General features: G+C 43.3%; 1 protein-coding gene and 1 pseudogene across 6 annotated transcripts in view; one reads left to right on the forward strand and one right to left on the reverse strand.

The window, feature by feature from the left end:
• The window catches only part of LOC144314205 (uncharacterized), a 375,014-nt gene that overhangs the window by 304,525 nt on the left and 51,134 nt on the right, over positions 1 to 19,355 (reverse strand). For 2 of the 6 annotated variants that reach the window (XM_077898049.1, XM_077898047.1), the window contains exon 2: positions 2,715 to 2,772. The exons of the other annotated variants lie outside the window; for them this stretch is intronic. The gene's annotated coding sequence lies outside the window, so the exon portion shown is untranslated. The remainder of the gene's footprint in view (positions 1 to 2,714; positions 2,773 to 19,355) is intronic. 6 annotated transcript variants of the gene reach the window in all.
• LOC144313449 (large ribosomal subunit protein eL21 pseudogene) lies at positions 3,237 to 3,773 on the forward strand (annotated as a pseudogene).

Consider the following 19,355-nt stretch of genomic DNA (forward strand, 5'->3'; position numbering starts at 1 on the left):
ATCCAGACTGGGTGGACAGCCCAGTACTGGATCCAAGGTCCACGTCTCTCTGTAGATGTGCCCTTTGGCCAACCTCTGAGACAAGCTGCCCTTCCCCAGGGAGCTGGGCCCACCAACCTCCTGTTCCCAGCTTCCTCTAGGACTTCTGTATCTCACCACTCCTTCTCCAGGACTCCTAATTTAGAGTTTTACGAAAAAAGCAGGAAGGAGGAGGAGTGACTTAAAACCTTCCTTGGGAGAAAAGAAAAAAGACACAAAAAGGACATGGCCTCCTGTTTGAAATTGAGGGGGGGGGGGTGCAGGGAATAGAAAGGAAACATCTAGATCTCAAGAAATATCTCAAGAAATATCTCCATTATAAATAGCATTGAGAGCATTAACTCGAAAATGCATCCAAGCAAGAACCATGCAGCCCAAGTCAGAGCGACGTATCAACAGCCGCACCTGAGGACACACTCCATGGTGTCATTCCACTGCACCACCAGCTTCCGGAGCCAAGCATTGGTATCCCCATTCTATAAATGGGAAAACTGACATGCCAGAGTTTTGGCAAATTTACCCAAAGTCACATGGTTATTAAGTGACAGTGTAGGAGTGACTGGGTGGCTCAGTCGGTTAGGTGTCTGCCTTCAGCTCAGGTCATGATCCCCAAGTCCTGAGATCGAGCCCCATGTTGGGCTCCTTCCTCAATCAGGAGTCTGCTTGTCCCTCTGCCCCACTCATGCCCTCTCTCTCTCTCTCAAATAAATAAATAAAATCTTTGAAAAATTAAAAAAATAAATAAAGTTGACAGTGTAGGAGTTCAAACCCAGACCAAAAGCCTTGCACTACTCCGGGCCTAAGTCTCCAGGACAGAGCTGTGCTGTCTCAAGTGGACCAGGCTTGCAGACCCGCACCTGCAAGCCCCCAGGGACTCCTGCTGCCCGCCGTCTTGCTCTGGCTCTAAGTCCAGAACTAACACTCTCTCCTTGTTCTTCCTTAATTCAGCTGAGAGCAGCAGTTGGGTTCAAGCTGCATTTACTAAAACAACCTAGAGCTGGGGAAAAGGAGAAAAGGCCACAGAACAGGATCACACAGAGACATAAAGGAATGCAGCCTCAAGAATTTCAGTGAAAAGTATAAAAGTGCTTTGCTGAGTCCCCATATTTCTTCCAATAAGTGGTCTTGAACCGCAGACCACGTGGTGCAATGGGCCCCCATAGTGCTATTTGTCTAGGCTCCTTCTCTATGGACTTCCCCGCTTCGAGAAGCAAAATGGCAGCTCTGTTTTACTCCTCAAAATGGGAAGGCCATGGGAGTACTCCATCCAAGTCTGCCTTCCAAATTGTAATCAAAGGAGCAAACCCAGCTCCCAGTTTCTCCCCTGGGGAGTCAGGGGCACCCCAAGGAGTGATCCCTCATAGGCCAGCCAGCTATCACCTCCACCCACCCACCCACTCACTGGGCTTGTGACTCACCGCTCAGGTCCTTACTCTCTCCTTCCCCACATGGCCCGCCCTTCAGGGAAGTGGTCTTTTATAATTAGAGTTTTAATATTTAAAATTAGCTTATGCATACGGTGACCATAACACAAATAGAGTGCAGCAGGCTGTTCTCTCACGCAGCCTTTCCTCAGTATTTATACAAGTCTTCCTAATATAGCCGCCTGTTTAATAAGGGTGGTCCAAATCGGTTTTAACTCTTTAGGACCTGGAAGTGTGCCTGGTACAAAAATGAACACGCACTCCCACCTTTTATCTATGGAGACCCCCATCTGGCATTCCTCCAAATGGAAAAAAAAAATTTTAGCAAAGGCCAATAGCAAAATACCATTAAGCACTATTCTTATTTTTGCTTATAAAAATAGGTTTGTTTAGCTTTTTTTGCATTCCAATTAACTAATTTTCCTCCGTAATTAAAAACATCAGTCTATTAGATCATACAGATACCACATTACTGGATTTAGAAAACCATATAATTTCGAAAGGAGCCGATAATATGCGCTAACCCTTAATGTCAAAGACAAAGATTGAAATTCCGTATGAATGCATGAATCCATTAAGCAGGAGTCATTTTCAATTATTAAGCAGCAAAGATCTGTATTCTTTATAGAAATTAGAAATGGCAGAAAATAACATCAACATTCATAACTGCTACAATTAGGACCAATAAAATTTTTAAATCAAATTAAAAGTGGAGTGATGATAATATGAGTAATGAAATTTATGTAGCACCATGTGGCTCTATCTCCTCAGAGAAACCCCTGAGTCCATTATGTTACAGGATGGAGAAATCAGTAGTCACTACTTGCATTTTCCAGGCCATGGCCTAAGGATTCGCCTGCCCCAACAGGGAAATGGATCCAATGCCATCACATGCCCGTGGGTACTGCCTCTCCAATTTCAACACAACACTCAGCCATTCATTTCACCCCAGTTGCTGAGTGTAGCTGGAGGTCAGGGCAGGTCAAGCTTAGGAAATGCCTGCCTTCCTATTGGTGCTGTTTCCCCCTGCATTCACTTGGCTCTGGCGGGTCCCTAAGCTGGGTACCTGACATCCAAGGGAACCAGAGTCAGAGAGGGTTTTAGAAATGAGGAGACCGATTTCTATACTTTAGTACATCTCTGGTGGCTACAAGTATGTGTTTGATAAGGCTTATCCTAAAGATCTTCCCCTGTCTATATAAAGCACATTTCTCATAATCCAAAAATCCAAAATCTGTAATGGTTACTTACCGAACTCAAGGGCCACAAATCACCTTGAGAGTTTGGTGGATGCCTCAAAACTTCTCTCCTAAAAATGCATACAAAATTCACTGAAACATTTTCATTCAACTTCAGGAGATTCATAAACCTATCAAAGTCCAATCAGACTTTTAGGGGACCTATAAACCATTTCCAAGCTCAGAAACCTGCTTCAGGGTCATCTTGTTGTTCCTTGATACACAGGATTAAAAGTAACTGGCTTCCCAGTTGCAGAAAGACAAATACTGTGTGACCTCACATATTTGTGGAATCTGAAACAGTCAAACGCATAGAAGCGTGGAGTGGAATGGTGGTTGCCAGGGGCTGGGAAGGAGGAAATAGGGAGGTGATGGCCAAAGGGTACAACGTTTCAGTTATGCAAGACAAATGAGTTCTGGAGACCAACTAATCAGCACAGCGCCCCTAACTGACAATTCCGTATTGTATACTTATATTTGCTAACAGGGGGGTTCTTATGTTAAATGTCCTTACTGCCTTTCGGCCCGAACCGCCATCTTCCAGTAATTCACCAAAATGACCAACACAAAGGGAAAGAGGAGAGGTACCCGCTATGTGTTCTCTAGGCCTTTTAGAAAACATGGAGTTGTTCCTTTGGCCACATACATGCGAATCTATAAGAAAGGTGATATTGTGGACATCAAGGGAATGGGCACTGTTCAAAAAGGAATGCCCCACAAATGTTACCATGGCAAAACTGGAAGGGTCTACAATGTTACTCAGCATGCTGTTGGCATTGTTGTAAACAAACAAGTTAAGGGCAAGCAAGATTCTTGCCAAGAGAATTAATGTCCGCTTTAAGCATATTAAACACTCAAAGAGCCGAGATAGCTTCCTGAAGCGTGTGAAGGAAAATGATCAGAAAAAGAAGGAAGCCAAAGAGAAAGGTACTTGGGTCCAACTGAAGCGCCAGCCTGCCCCACCCAGAGAAGCACACTTTGTGAGAACCAATGGAAAGGAGCCTGAACTGCTGGAACCCATTCCCTATGAATTCATGGCATGATAACTGTAAAGAAAATAAAAGACCTCAAGATTGTAAAAAAAAAAAAAAAAAAGTCCTTACCTCCACCAAAATAATAATAATTATAAACACAAGGGTGGAAAGAAACGTTGGGAGGAGATGGATAGGCTATGGCCTTCACCGTGGTAATGTTTTCACAGGTGCATACGTATCCCCAAACTCACCGAGTTGTGTACATTAAATATGTACAGCTTCGTACATGTCACGCATACCTCAATAAAGTGCTTTTTGCAAAAAAACAAAAGTTTAACTAAATTAACCAGCTTCCCACCTAGAAGTTAAAGTGCAAAGTTAATATTGTTTATTAATGCTATTGTGCATATTGGGGCCATGCCCAGCTAGTTGGACACCTGGCCCCCAGTCTAGGCACCTCTCCTGGCCAAATCCGTAGAGCTCCCCAGAATGATCCTTGGACTGGGCATCTAAGCTCTATGCCAGTGAACCAGGCCATCCCAAGGCCTTTCCCGGAGGCCGACACAGCTCATCTTTACCACACCTGGCGGGAAGAGGAGGCACCGCACAGCACATGTTTCAGGGGCCCCCCTCCCCAAAGAGCAAGGAGCACAATGATCAAACCTCCCCCAAAATGGAGATGCCACAGCCACTTAACGAATGAACCTAATAAGCCACATCTCATCAGTTTTTATGTCCCAGGGTGTCACGGGGCCGATTCACACCATCATTCAGGTGGGGACTTCTCACCTGGAGCCCCTCTCAGAACAAAGAGCCGACAGTCCTCCCTTCTCTGTGGGCTCAGTTTCAGATGCATCTTTGAGCAGTCGCTCCGGGATCCCTCCTCTCCTCCTGATGTGGGTTTAAGGCACTGATGAAGAATCTCGGGGATGGGGGCACAAAGGGGGGGAGTAAAGTCATGACAGTGGAGCCCCTTGGCTCCAGGATCTTTCTCAGTCCAGGATTAAACCACGGCCAGGGAAGGAGGCAAGGGTCCTCAGGAGAAGCCAGTGATCGGGGAAGGCGTAGCTAGCCCCACCGCCAACACCCCCACTAGCCCATCCGTGGTCCGGTGTCCTTGTCACCTCCCTGATTCGCTGTCAGCTCTCTCCAAAGGCCTCCAGTTATCCCCAGGACCTTTTTTATGGTGTTTCAGGCCATGAGGAAATTTTAAAGATACAGGCAAGAAATAAGATCTAAGCACAGGACAGGGACAAAAGGGCACCATGGGAGTTCGAAGAGGCAAACAGGTGTCACAGGTGCGCTGGCCGCAGCCTGGCCTGGAGAAAGCCCTGCTATGTAGGAAACTTGAAGGGTGAAATTTAAAGTAAAGCCACTTGTGGAAAAACAGGAGTTATCTTTTTTTGATTAATTAATTTATTTTTTTGCTATGTTTGAGAAACTCAATCCTGAAAGCTTTTTATAACAAATGCATGCTTAAATACTAAGGTTTTTTGTTTTTTGTTTTAATTTCTCAAAAGCCATTCCCATGTTCCTTCGGCTCTGCACTTCTCACATAGGGTTCCCACATCCTAGAGCGATGGGATGAGAGGAGGAATGAGAAGGGGGGCCTTCCCTATAGGCAGAGCGGTTCCTGGAGTGGTGAGCCGGGACAGCGCGGAGGGCAAGGGCGGGACACTCGATTTGGTCCTTCCCCAGGACATCCCTGCCCACACCTGCCCATAACTTCAAAAAACACCGTGGGAGGACCGAAACTCATTTACATCTCCATTATTCCTGCATCATCATTGGTTTTAAATGCCATTTTTCTTTAATTACCCCTGCCTAAAGAGAAATGAAGACAAGAGAAGACAAAAAGGCGTGCGCAACATTCCAGGGGAATCACAAACGCGGGGCCTGGGACTGTCTTATTAACTTCATCGTGGCAATGTGTTATAAAATGCAAATTGCAGAAAGGGGGCAGTAATCTGTTAATAAATATGTTAATTAGGCAGCGTAAATGCCATACTGCATGGTGGGGGGAAAAAATCCACTGATTGTAAACTCCGAGCACAGCAGATTTCAGAGGGCAAAACGCAGTTAATAAAACTACCTTTATGTTTTCTATTGCTGCTCCTTAGCATAAACAGCTAATAACCAATTTACATTAATGGTGTGGGCACAAATGTAAATTAGCCCCGTTTTGGTTTATATTACTGCAATGCAATCCTCGTGCTAAAGCATCGCATTGGCGATTTCATTAAGGGAAAGATCGGAGAACCCGATACAGTCCGAGGGCCCGCTTCAAGGAATTTTAATATGAAACCAAAATGACACTGCACATCCTTGTTCGCCATGTGGGAATTTCCAGAAAGGGCTCTGCTATCAAATATTTTTCCTATCCATGGCTACGTCCACAACCCCGAGCTCCTGTGGGTGTTCAAAACGTCCCACTTGCCAAAAAACACCTCCCAGGCCCAAGTCTGCAACAATATGGTCTTGTGCAACTGCAGCCTGGACCTCGACTTGACTTTCTTTGCTTGCCGACTGGTAGCGGCTCGGACTTGACCCCAGACAAAGAGAGCCTTGTGTGGCATGGACCTTCCCGGGTCCAGGTGGCTGGAGGAGGAAGAGAGGAGGACCTTCGGGGCCTTCTGAGTCTGTGCTCCCAGTGGCCACAAAGATCGAATGCAAATGCTAACAACACGCGTTTGTGCTCCCTGCACCAGTCGAAGTTTTCCATTTCTGGCCTCATTCATCTGCGACCTCTCCTGCTCACAGGCTCTTTCTTTAGTCACGCTGTGCAAGCAGCTACTGTATGTACCAAAAGCTAATTTTACTACACACTTCAGTGTGTCGCCAGAGGTGCCATAAATCACGAACCAATTTCCAATTTTGTTATGCCCTACTTGATAAGGATGGGAGGCATTCTTCCCACCCCCCCCCCCGATATACATGTTTTTATACATGAAGTTTAGGAGCAGGGACCCGCCTCTGGATGCGCAGTGAAATTTTAACCTTCCTTTTCAAGACAAGTTGACCCCTGCAGGTCCTATTAGAATAAAACATCAACGGAACGCTCTCTTTAGTTTGGATCTGGGGCCCTGAAGCGGCCTGCAGGCCTTTATGTTGCAGAACACTTCTTAAGAAAAGTTGTGGGGTGAGTTTGTTTGGGTTTGTGTGTTTTTTTTTTTTTTTTTTTTTTTTTTGAGGGGTTTTTTGCCACTTCAGCAAATAAATGTTTCAGATGGAGTACAAATGGTTGGGAGTTTTATTTGGAATTGTGCTGCATGTTTTTAAAGGTACAGAATAAGATTTGTACTTAAATTTTCATACACTATTTCACACATTCTTCGAGATAGATAAAGAGACTTAGTATTCCTTCTACAAACTTGAATTTGAATATTGCAGTGTTAGCCCATTGCAATTGTGAATTAAATTAATTCTACTGTGGGTGCCTGGGTGGTAAAGTTGTCAGCCTTCAGCTCATGATCCCCAGGGCCCTGGGATCAAAGCAGAGCCCCTCATCCAGGCTCCCTGCTCAGCTAGGAGTCTGCTTCTCCCTCTCCCTCTGCCCCTCCCCCTGCTGGTGCATCCACTCGCTCTCCCGCTCTCAAGTAAAATCTAAAAAAAAAAAAAAAGAAAAAGAAAGTAATTCTAATGAAGTATTTGGGGTTTTTTCCCCCCCTGGGGGCTGGGAGCAACTGTATAGTGAGAACTCAAGAGTTAGATGATAACAATTAGCCTTTCATGCTCACTAATTCCTTTGCTGCTTTGTCTACACTGACAATAACATAATATATTTCATGAGGTTTGAATAAGATTATACATCACTAATTGGCAACACCACAGTATAAAAGTTTTACACAGTAATCATTGCTGGATGCTCAAACTAGTGGGCAAAAGCTGGATAAGTTGACCCTTGGACAACACGGGTTTGAAACACATGGGTCCACTTACATGCAGGTTTTTTATAAATAAAGTACTGTATTTTCTCTTATGATTTTCTTAATGACACTTTCCTTTCAGTAGCTTACTTCATTGTAAGAATATAGTATACACTACACATAAACATATAAAATAGATGTTCATCAGCTGTTTACATTACGGGTAGTTTCCGGTCAATGGTAGGTTATTATTAAGTTTCAGGGAAGTCAAAAGTTATATGTGGATTTTTGACCAGGCAAGGATAAGCACCCCTGTCACCCATGTTATTCAAGGGTCAACTATACTCCATAGTCTTAAAGAATGTCCCCACGAAAAATAAAAATAAAAAAATAAAATTAAAATTAAAAAAAAAAAATGTCCCCACGAGAAACTAGAATGATATCCAACCAAAAATTTGTGGTGGTTAGTTTGGCAAGAACAGTGAGTGGAGTAAGAACATTTTAATGGGCAATATGTATCATTTGAGCCTCAAAAAAAAGAAAAGGGAATTAAGTCTTAGAAAAAAAAAAGGGAGGATAAGGAGGAAAAAGGAGAAGAAATGCTCCAGTGCAGCCAAGCTCAAAGAAAGCCAAGCAATGAAGTACTCCTCTATGATCACATAAACAAAGGATGACCCAAACTACACATGAACCTGTATTTTCACTTAAGCTCAAATTTTTGCCACTGAAAGATGCAAATATGCAAGGTCAGATGCCTTCCAATAAAGAAGAAACAAACTATAAGGCAACAAAAAGTGCACAGGGTTCAAAGTAGAAGTCCTACATTCAAATCCTAGATCTACCTCTTGCCAGGATCACATCTTTTGAAAGAAATGGTTGTTAAGTAAACCAATAGCATTCCAAAATCTACACATTTCCTATTATACACATATATTACCCTAGGACAAGCCCTGTTATTATTTAAAAATAGGGTTTAAAAGAATACATTTGCAATCACTTTGGAGAACAATTTGGCAATACGTAGAGATATTCCTGGGTATATGTTTCACAGAAATTCGCACACTTCCACAAAGAGGCACACACAAGATTGTTCATTATAGTAGTGTCTGTGGCCACAAACACTAAAAGCAATCTAAGCTATCCATCAAAAAGAGAATTAATGTATACGTTGTGCATGTTTGTGTAATGGAATATCGTATAGCTATGAAAATGAATCAACTATAGCCATACAGATCTACATGAATGAGTCTCATCATACTGAGTGAAAAATCACATCACACAAGAATACCTACCCTGTGGGGTCACCTGGGTGGCTCAGTCAGTTAAGCATCTGCTTCGGCTCAGGTCATGACCTCAGGGTCCTGGGATTGAGCCCTGCATCGGGCTCCCTGCTCAGTGGGGAGTCTGTTTCTGCTTCTCCCTCTCCCCCTGCCTATGCACTCTCTCTCTCTTTCTTAAATAAATAAGATCTTAAAAAAGAAAAGAACACCTTCACTATGATTTCATAAACAAATTATTTAAAATCATTACTATATATTGCTTAGGATAAATGTGTCACAGAAGTATAAGAAGTGGACACGGAAACCAAATTCAGGAAGGGGCACTAAAATGCTCAAGTGACAGGGGTGGTAAGGGTAAGGATGTATAAATACATCCTTAAATACAATCAGGATTTATATTTATTGGCTTTATTTATAAAATTGGAGATAGAAACACGTTTCCATGTAATAGAATGCTACATGTTTATAGCATTACTCTTTATGCTTTTGTGGGAGTCTTAAACATTACCCAAATGCTAATTACCTAATTTCTCAAACAAAACCATCTACATATATACAAATATACACATAGCAAACTTCTGGAAGGAATCAAAGGAAATTATTGACAATGTTTGCCTTTGGAGAGTAGAACTGGCACCCGGGGTGGTGGGAAGATTCACTTTTACTATTGCAGACTCACTACTGTATAGTTTGAATTGCACTATTTGAATGTATACCATGCAAAAGTGCTATTCTCAAAATAATAATTTTTCTAACAACCAAACATGGGCTACTTGATTAATATCTACACACAGTTTGTGTGTTGTATTTAAGCAGTTGAGGAGCTCAACTCCCCTTCTCAGGAAATGTGAACTCTGCAGAGTGATACGGGCCACAGACTTCATGAACTCAAGGCACACCACAACTACATTTCACTCTGTAGGTAAGATTTTATAATGCCTCCATAAAAGCCCATGTATGTGACCTTACAAACCTTCACAATAGTGACGGAACCAGTCCTAGTACATTACTTTGTGTTAATGACCACTAGCATTTGGGGCCACAGAGTAGAGCTTAGTGTCATTTCAAATTCAGTGCTATTCAATTCAACCCATGTTTATTGAATTTCCACTATGTTACAGGCTAAGGTAGAAACACAAATAAGACAAGTTCCTGCCCTCTAGGATAGAAACTTGTATTCCTGAAGCCCAAGTCATCTTACTTTATCTTCAAAACTCATCATCTAGGTTTATTGGGTTTGGGAGCAGCTACTAACAATTACTGCTTCTTTCTTCCTTCCTTCAGCCCATCAGTGGAAACAGCAAGGGCCCTCTGATGCTACCCCCATTGTTCTCCAGGTGTGAGAAAACATTCACACTGTGTGAGCAACTCGTAAAGACTAAGCAGATGTGCACAATGACAAGTATTACAATCAAATCTTACAACCAAGTTGATTTGGCACACGTTTGATGATATGCATAATCATTATCATGCAACCTGGTAATTAAGGATAATTGGTAAATAATTCATGTAAATTACCATAATTGATACAGTTCTACAGTGAAGCCAAGATTTCTGGGGTCAGCTAAATGGAGTCAGAAGCGGTGAGTTGGCCCAACTGAAATCCCCTCAATAGGCTAATACAGGGAAACCTTTCCTTGCCCTAGCAGGGCTTCCTACTGTCTTGTGTCTCCCGGGAACCCCAGGCTGACAGCTGAGCCCACTCCCCAGGGATTCCCATCTCTGACACTTCTGAGATTTACAGTTGCATTTGGCTTCCTTCAGGGAGTAGGGGGTGTCCTTCCATTTTAGGAGGAAAAAAGATCAACAATATTAATTCAGATCTCAGGCTTCAGGCCAAAAGCCTACGAAAGAAGAAGGGGAGTAGGAGTAACTCTGCCCCCCAGCCTCCCAGCATTGAAGGGGCAAGACATGGGTTTTCTGAGGGCTGTGCAGCAACTGTCTTTTACCACTCCCTTTTTTTTTTTGTAAGATGTATTTGAGAGAGAGAGTGAGGTGGGGTCGGGGAGGAGGAGCAGAGAGAGAGGGAGAGAATCTCAAGCAGACTCCATACTGAGCACAGAGCCCAATGCGGGATTCAACTTGGAGCTGGATCCCAGGATCCTAAGATCACAATGTGAGCCAAAACCAGGAGTCAGACACTTAACTGACTGAGCCACCCAGGTGCCCCACCACTCCCTTCTCAATGCCAGACCCATGCTGGGGGAAATCAGCAAGGAACGTGATTTTTTTTTTTTAAAGAGTGGAGGAGGGGGATCCCTGGGTGGCTCAGTGGTTTAGCGCCTTCCTTTGGCCCAGGGCATGATCCTGGAGTCCCGGGATCGAGTCCCACATCGGGCTCCCTGCATGGAGCCTGCTTCTCCCTCTGCTCTGCCTGTGTGTGTGTGTGTGTGTGTGTGTGTGTGTGTGAATGTGTGTGTGTGTGTCTCATGAATTAATAAATAAAATCTTTAAAAAAGGTGGGGGGCTTCCTTGATTAAAGTCTATCCCCAGAAATTCTCCTGGTTCAAAAGGCATGCAGACTAGCACCCTGGCAAGGCAGAAGGGGCCCTCAGTCAGTCACATCTCCATGGTTTTGTTCACCCAGCTTGGTTTCTCTCCCCCAGCTACAAGCAGAATGGCAGTGGGAGCTCTGATGGGGGTGAGAGTCATATGTGAGAAATCGTCCCAGAGCAATGGAATGCAGCCGACAACAGGAGCCAGGACCTAAGAAAAAGCCTCCATGGGCCTTGTGTCCCAGCAACACTGAGGATCTTAAGCTCATCTGCTAACCTTGGTTATCATCCCACAGTTGGCTAATCTCTCTGCATGGGTAAGATTTCCACATGTGTGCATGGATGTGTATTCCATGAATGCTCCAAGTTCCTAGTGCTCTGGGCTCGTTGCTCGGATGATGCCAGGTCACTTGCCTGTGTTTTTGATGCCTAATGGAATAACTACAGTGACCTAGAAGTCCATGGGAAGGCAAGTAATAGTAATAGCAATAGTAAAGTTGGAAGGCGTAGGTCTAGAATGCTGGAAAAGCACGAGGGGGTGGGTACAGTGGTGGTTTCACAATAGATGAGCTCCATTAGACACACATGACTGTTGTCCACACATGAGAAAACACCAGAACCTGCTCCTCTAGGCTCCTAATCACGGACAGTAATGGGTCCACACAGGGCTACTAAAGATTCCCTAACAGCAGGAACAGTAGCTCTGTGGGATGTTAATCGATTCAGCGACCAAATAAATTTCAAAACCTCTAGTTCAAATAAATATAAACACATTTTCATATTACAGGACTTCTCAGAGCCTTTGATATGTTAATATGCACCGCGGAAACCCAAGAAAGGAACAGGATATGCAGTGTTGCCCAATCTCACATGATAAAATTACTTTGTGGTACACAAGCTCACATTTCCTCTCTCATCCTGCTGTTTTTTCCCTCCCCCCATTAGAAGAGGAAGGTTCTACTCTTTCTTGCCTCCTCAGAGCTTCTTGATTTTTGTTTCCAAATCAAACAGGGTTAGAGGAAAGAGAGGTTTGGGGCGGTGAGGAGGGGGCGTCCCAAAGGCAAGGACACATGCTCCCTATTCCCTCCCACTTCCCAAAGTCAGATATTTCACTGGAGTTTGCAACTCCCCAAAGAGGCAGGAGGGGAGCTCAGGCGAAAGGGCCCTGCAGGTGGCAAGCACCTCCCCGGTGAGAAGTGCAGACAGACACCACGGCAGGGCCTATACGTCCTGTACAACCACAGAACCCTGGCACGACCCCTTGTGGGGGGGGGGAAGAGGAAGCCACTCCAAATATGTCCAATTGTGCGTCCTCAATCCAGAGGATGGCAGCGAAAGTCAGGTGGACTCACAGAAAATAAGGAAACGTGGTTTGTCCCCGTAGGCCAGGGGTGGGCGCTGAGCTCCACGCCTGCAACATGTATCTGCCCGCAGAGCTTCTCTCTGGTGAGGGATCTCACAAGACCACCTTCTTGCAGAACACGAGTCAGGAGGTGCTGGATTAGCCCACTTACAAGACCCAACCCCCGATCAATGTTCTTGATCCAAGGACCATTGCCTTTTATTGAAAAGCTGTGGTCTCCAAGTAAACCAGGAAAAGAATATCCAGAATCGTTTTTGTTAAAGCCCCGAAGGTCCAGAGAGAGCGGTAAGGCCCTCAAGGAAACGTGTGTATGGGACTTGTGATGCTTGAAACCCCATTCTTTGAAAAAAATAAAGAAAAAGAAAATCAGTTGAATCCCTAGTGAACAGCTCACATGTTTCACAAAAATCCTGGGAAATACCCAAAAAGATGCACAGGGGAAGGGAAGGGAACATTCGATGACAAAAGTCGCTTCTGACAGCTCCCTGATCCAGCTGCCCTCAAGTCCATGAATGCCGACACAGGCAACAGGACTCACCCTGTGGCCACAAGAAGAAGCCAGGTGTGTGAGCCTGCAGCCAAGCAGCCCGGTTCAGACCCCAACTACACAAAGGAGAGCTTCCAAGTAAAGGTCTACTTTCCCAGAAGCCTTAGACGGTGTGAGGCTACCATTGCTAACGACTTCCATATCATCACTCATTGGTCAGAAACAAACCTTCCTTGGGGCTCCCAGAAACTGCAAATGTTGAAGATGTTCTAGTAAGATAGATCTGGGAGCTTTTGGATGATGCCCCACACCGGCATGAGATGTCACAGCATAGACACCTTGACCCAGTAGCTATAGAGCAGATACTTTTTTAAAATATTAATCTCTTGGGGCACCCGGGTGGATCTGTTGGTGAAACATCCTACTCTTGGTTTCAGCTTGGGTCACGATCTTGGGGTCAGGGGATGGAGCCTGCGTTGGGTTCCCTGCTCAGTGTTGAATCCATTTGAGGCTCTGTCTCCCTCTGCCTCTGGCCCTCTTTGTGCTTGATCAATCTCTCTCTCTCTCTTTCTCTCTCTCTCTTAAATAAAATAAGTAAATCCTTTTTTTTTAAGAGGTTAGGACTTAAAGATTTTATTTATTTATTCATGAGAGACTCAGAGGGAGAAGCAGTTTCCCTGCAGGGAGCCCAATGTGGGACTTGATCCCAGGACCCCGGGATCACGACCTGAGCCAAAGGCAGATGCTCGACCATTGAGCCCCCCTAGGTGTCCCAAAATAGATAAATCTTAAAAAAATAATAATAATTTCTTGCTCTTTGGAATCTCTCAAAAATATGGCATTGTCGTCTTCTTTTCCTGACTCAAATAACTCCAGAAAATGATCCTTCTAGAACTATAGAACCACTGAGTATTTTAATAGGCATGTTCCCCTATTTTCCTACCCTCTCTCACATCCCCCAGCAGTTATTCCTGCTCTAACAAGCCCCCATTACCTGCTCATTTCCATTCGGGGCAGCCGTCTAGAATGAAGTGGTGAAGAGAGACTTCGCTCTCTTAGAAATCTCCCTCCTACACAAGGTGTATGAAATGCAGGATGGGTATTTTTAGCTTTTTAAGTCTCTTTATCAGAAGTCTCTCATTATCTAACTCATCTGTTCTGAGGAACATGCACCCACATCCAGAATTGTATGGCCTCCTTTGGGACCCAAAGTAAGTCAAAAACATATTAATTTTCTTCTGTGACCATCTCTCCTCCAAGTTGCCAGCCTCAGAGTCCTGCACACATTGTCTACAAGGCAGTTCAATGACTCTTTTTCTTCGTACAGAACCTCAGCTAAAATACTGAGCTTAATTTAATCGTTATCTAGGATTTGTTCCCTGGAACACGAGCTACTTTGTTGAAAATCAAACACATATGTTAGTATTAGATTATCCTTTATGAAAAGGCAATAGAACAGCATGGCCAAGAGATTAGACCAGCTCTGGGCACATCCCAGCTCCTGGAGTCCCAGGATCGAGTCTCACGTTGGGCTCCCTGCATTGAGCCTGCTTCTCCCTCTGCCTGTGTCTCTGCCTCTCTCTCTGTGTCTCTCATAAATAAATAAAATCTAAAAAAATATTTCAGCTGTAGTAATATTAATACTAATAAGAGTTATTGTACCTTTAATATTAATAACAATAATAATAATATTCCTGAATGCATGCAACCACTAGTTATTCTGTGCGTATTTGTGTAAATCACTCTGTTTTTTTATACAGTTACTAACTTTCATTACATGGACTGTGGCTACTCCACTGAATTGATTCTGCCTAAGAAATGCCAATACTGCAAATCTCCCCACCTTTACCTATTTGCTTCTTGGTTTCCATGACAAGAACATGCACATGTGAACAGCAAAAGCCAAAAGCACGCACCTAGCAATGAGAATGTAGCTTTACAACATTCAGTACAGGTCTTAGAGAAAGCATTCTATCTGTCCTTCGTTGACTTTAGGACTTATTTCTTGAGCAAGCATTGCCCCGCATGGTAGGGTTATCCATGCTCATTATTGATACAATAGAACAAGCCATGCAATGTATGCATCTCTCTAACAATTCCTTCATGCAGAGGCTATCCATGCTTAGCATAACACAAAGGAGGCCAAGTTCTTTATACTTGGTCTACTTATCCTCCTCCTGTGAATAAGGAATCAATTCAAAATAAAGAGAAAATTTTATATCTATGGTAGAAACTTAAAATTCTCTATATAATTAATAATATATTAATCATAACATATATAAGGGCGCCTGGGTGGCTCAGTTGGTTAAGCATCCAATCTGGCTCAGGTCATGATCCTAGGTCCTGAGTTGGGCTCCTTGCTCAGCAGGGAGCCTGCTTCTCCCTCTCCCTCTGCCTGCCTCTCCCCCAGCTTGTGTGTGCTCTCTCGCTCAGTCAAATAAATAAATAAAATCCTTAAAAACACTAATAATATATATAAGCATTTGTTGCCTGTGTAACCAGCAGTAGGAAGACAAATAAATGATGATGCATCAACCTGATAGATCATCATGGTGCAATTTTAGGGGCACTTAGGCAGCACAGTCAGTCAAACAGCTACCTTTGGCTCAGGTCATGATCCCAAGATCCTGGCATTGAACCCCATGTCAAGCTCCCTCCTCAGCAGGAAGCCTGCTTCTCCTTCTCCCCACTCATGCTCTCTTTCACTATCTCTCAAACTAATAATAATAATCTTTTTAAAATGATGACTGTAGCAACAAAGAGTTAAGTGAAAAAAAAGCAGAACGCAATTTTTATCTAGTTTATTCTTTATGAAAGAGAAAATGGGAAATCTAAATGTCATCAACAGGGGAATAGTAAAATGCATTATAGCCCATATATGCTAGGAAAATGAGGTAGCCCCACTGAAAAGGTCTCCAAGATACTGTCTCCACCTATACTGTTAAGTGGAAAATGAAAGATCCAGGTCAAGATGTGACATAAAATCCCATTAAATCCAGCTGGAATATGGGTTTATATGCGTGTGTATGCAAATGTGTATGTGAATACAGAGAAGGTCCATAAGGTCACACACTCAGTACTAACAGAGATTACACCTGAGGAGCACACTTAACATGAAACCGTTTAAGGAGGACTAAAGTCTATTCTATATCCTTCAACGTTGTTAGAACTTTTCACAATGAGTATTATTATTTTTAGGGTTTTAATAATTTTTAAACTTTGTATTATTATATGTAGGTTAAAAAACAGACGTGGACTGGGGTGCCTGGGTGGCTCAGACAGTTAAGCATCTGCCTTTGACTTGGGTCATGATCTTGGGATCCTGGAGCCCTGCATCAGGCTCCCTACCCACTGAGGAGTCTGCTTCTCCCTCTACCTCTACCTCTCCTCCCACTCATGCTCTCTCTCACTCACTCTCTCAAAAAAACAAATAAAATTGTAAAAAAAAAAATAGATGTGGATTGGAGAAAAATGATGCTTGTGCATAAGACTGTTGAGACTTTTTTTCTGTATTCTGGTTTATTTCCTTTACAGTTAGCATTCTATTAGATGGGAAAATAAATCAAATCATAAGAAATAGTAATGGCCACCACTTATTAGCTGCCTACTGCAGTGGATGCTATTCATGCCCCATTCAGATCTTCTTTACCAGCTGGTATCCCCATCCCTGGTTTCAGGGAGCATCACCAATTGCGTAACTCACCTCTGTCCCCATCTCCAGGGAGCTACCCCACTACCCCTACTCCACCCTCAGAGAGGACCGCATGAAATGACTAAGTCAGAGTTACAAAGGCCAGCCCCTGGCCTCAAACTAGAACCTCTTCTGTGATATAATTTATGCTCCAGAACTCCCTATGGGATCAGGGAAAAGCTGATATCCACTGAAAACACATCCTGCTTAGCTTTTTTCCCCCCGCTATATTACTCATGGTTCTCCAGGGAATTAGAACTGAGAGAGAAAGGCAGAGAGAGAATTTTTTATTATAAGGAATTGGCTTATGCAATTATGGAGGCTAAGTCCCAAGATGTACAGTCAGTAAGCTGGAGATCCAGGAGACCCAATGGTACGGGTCCATGCCAAGTCTAAGTCTGAAGAAATAAAAAGATAGATGTCCCAGCTCAAAGACAGGCAAAGAGGGCAAATTCACCCACCTTCCTCCTTTTTGCTCTATCTGGGCCTTCAACAGATCAGATGAGGCTCATCCTCATTAAGAAAGGCAATCTGCTTTACTCAGTTACCAATTCAAATGTTAATCTCCTCCAGAAACACCCTCACAGATACATTCAAAATAACGGTTAACCAAATATCTGGTCACCCTCCAGCCTACTCAAGTTGACACTTAAAATTCATCATGACATCTTGCCCTATTCTTTCTACTCTTACATTCTTCTCCATAGGGTGCTCCTGCAGTAAACCCCCTTAAACAAAAATCCCTCCCCCAGGCTCTGCTTCTAGAGAATGTGACTTAAATCACCTACAATGTGTCAGGAACTTAAACATCAATCTTCATTAGTGAATTCTTCTGGCATAAGGCAGTATAGAACAGTGAGACATAAGCTATCATAACAATTAAAAACACAGACTTTGTAATGAAATATACCTTATTTCAAGATCTAGGAGATAGATCGATCAGCTGAATAACCTTAGGCCAACTACATAGCCTACTTCAAGCTCAGTTTCTTCATCTGTAAAATGGGCTATTTGTTTATTAAATACTTAATTGACTTGTAAGGATTAAACTGGTCCTTCAATAAGTATTTGTTAAATGAATAGAAAGAGACAATGCACACAATAGTCATATATTGGCCTCTGGTGCAAAGTGAAACTTCAATACTGTCCACTGATTCTCAGGTATCAGTAAAACCTGCCTCCTTGAAATCTAGATCAGCTTCAAAAGAGTCACCAAGACCTATGAAAATCCATAGTCTTCATTAACTTTCTGCAAATTCCCAAAGGCTTCCATTCCCATGAGCTGTTTCCTGGGTACCTGTGTCATCTGATGGATCCAGACATAAAATCCAGCCCCCTCCCCCACTTGCGTAACACACACTCAACCTAACTGCCATGAAACACTAATGAGCTTAACAGACTTTATCAAAGATTGGGCCGGGAACAAGGAAAGGCGGGTAGACCAGCCAAGGTCATGGAAAATGGAGACCAGCATAACAACACACACACACAAGGAGCATCATGGTTCTTTAAGTGTCCTCTCGCCCACCACCGTTGCCTTCCTGCTTCCTTCCTTCCCGCTGGTTCCTCTCCTCCTTGCCCCACTCTTTCCCCTCTTCTAAAAACAGTGGAGTTTGGGGCACCTGGGTGGCTCAGTTGGTTATGTGTACAACTCTTGATTTCAGCTCAGGTCATGATCTCAGGGTCATAACCTTCCCAGTCATGAGATCGAGCCCTGCATCAGACTCTGTGTTGGGCATGGAGCCTGCTTAAGAATCTCTCTCTCCCTCTCCCTCCTCTCAATCTCTCTCTCAAAATAATAGTAATAATAATAACAATAAAATAATAATAAGAGTGGAGTTCTCCCAGTACCCACCCTACACCCCCAATTCCCATTCCCAGACTTTCACAGCAAAATCTAAGGCACTAGGCAGGAAAGAAGCCTTACATTTAACCAGACTGACACTCCTTAGAAAATAATATTCAAAAAAAAAAAAAAAAAAAGAAAATAATATTCATTTAAAAAATGAAATTTTTGTTCCAAATGTGTAAATCCCAATAAGGACAAATTTTTAACCTTCATTTTACAAAGAGAAAATTGAGACTAATAGAGGTTAGGTCCCTTGCCCAAGTCAAAGGGTAGAACTGGGATTCGAACTCGGGTCTGCTTAATTCTGCAAGCAGTGCCCTCAAATACTGCACCAACAAAAATAAAATACCACGAAGCCATTTGGCAAGATGAAAGTCTGTGGCGATCGCTCATACCTTAACTTCAGCCAGCTGTCCCTCAGAGATACGCCAGTGCTTCCAAAGGACTTTGGCAAAATAGCATGAATTATTCAGCACAAACCATCAGACCTATTACAGAAACAATCCAACAAAATATAATCCACCATCTTCTATGAAGGCTGATTTTCATACTCATTTGTGATATCATATTCTTTTGATTTTATTTCTTCAGACAAGTGGTTTGTGCATCAAGCTCTTAAAGTCTCCTTTACATGGAATTACAGAATGTA

The sequence above is a fragment of the Canis aureus genome, chromosome 5, assembly GCF_053574225.1.
Source record: "Canis aureus isolate CA01 chromosome 5, VMU_Caureus_v.1.0, whole genome shotgun sequence".
NCBI lineage: Eukaryota > Metazoa > Chordata > Mammalia > Carnivora > Canidae > Canis > Canis aureus.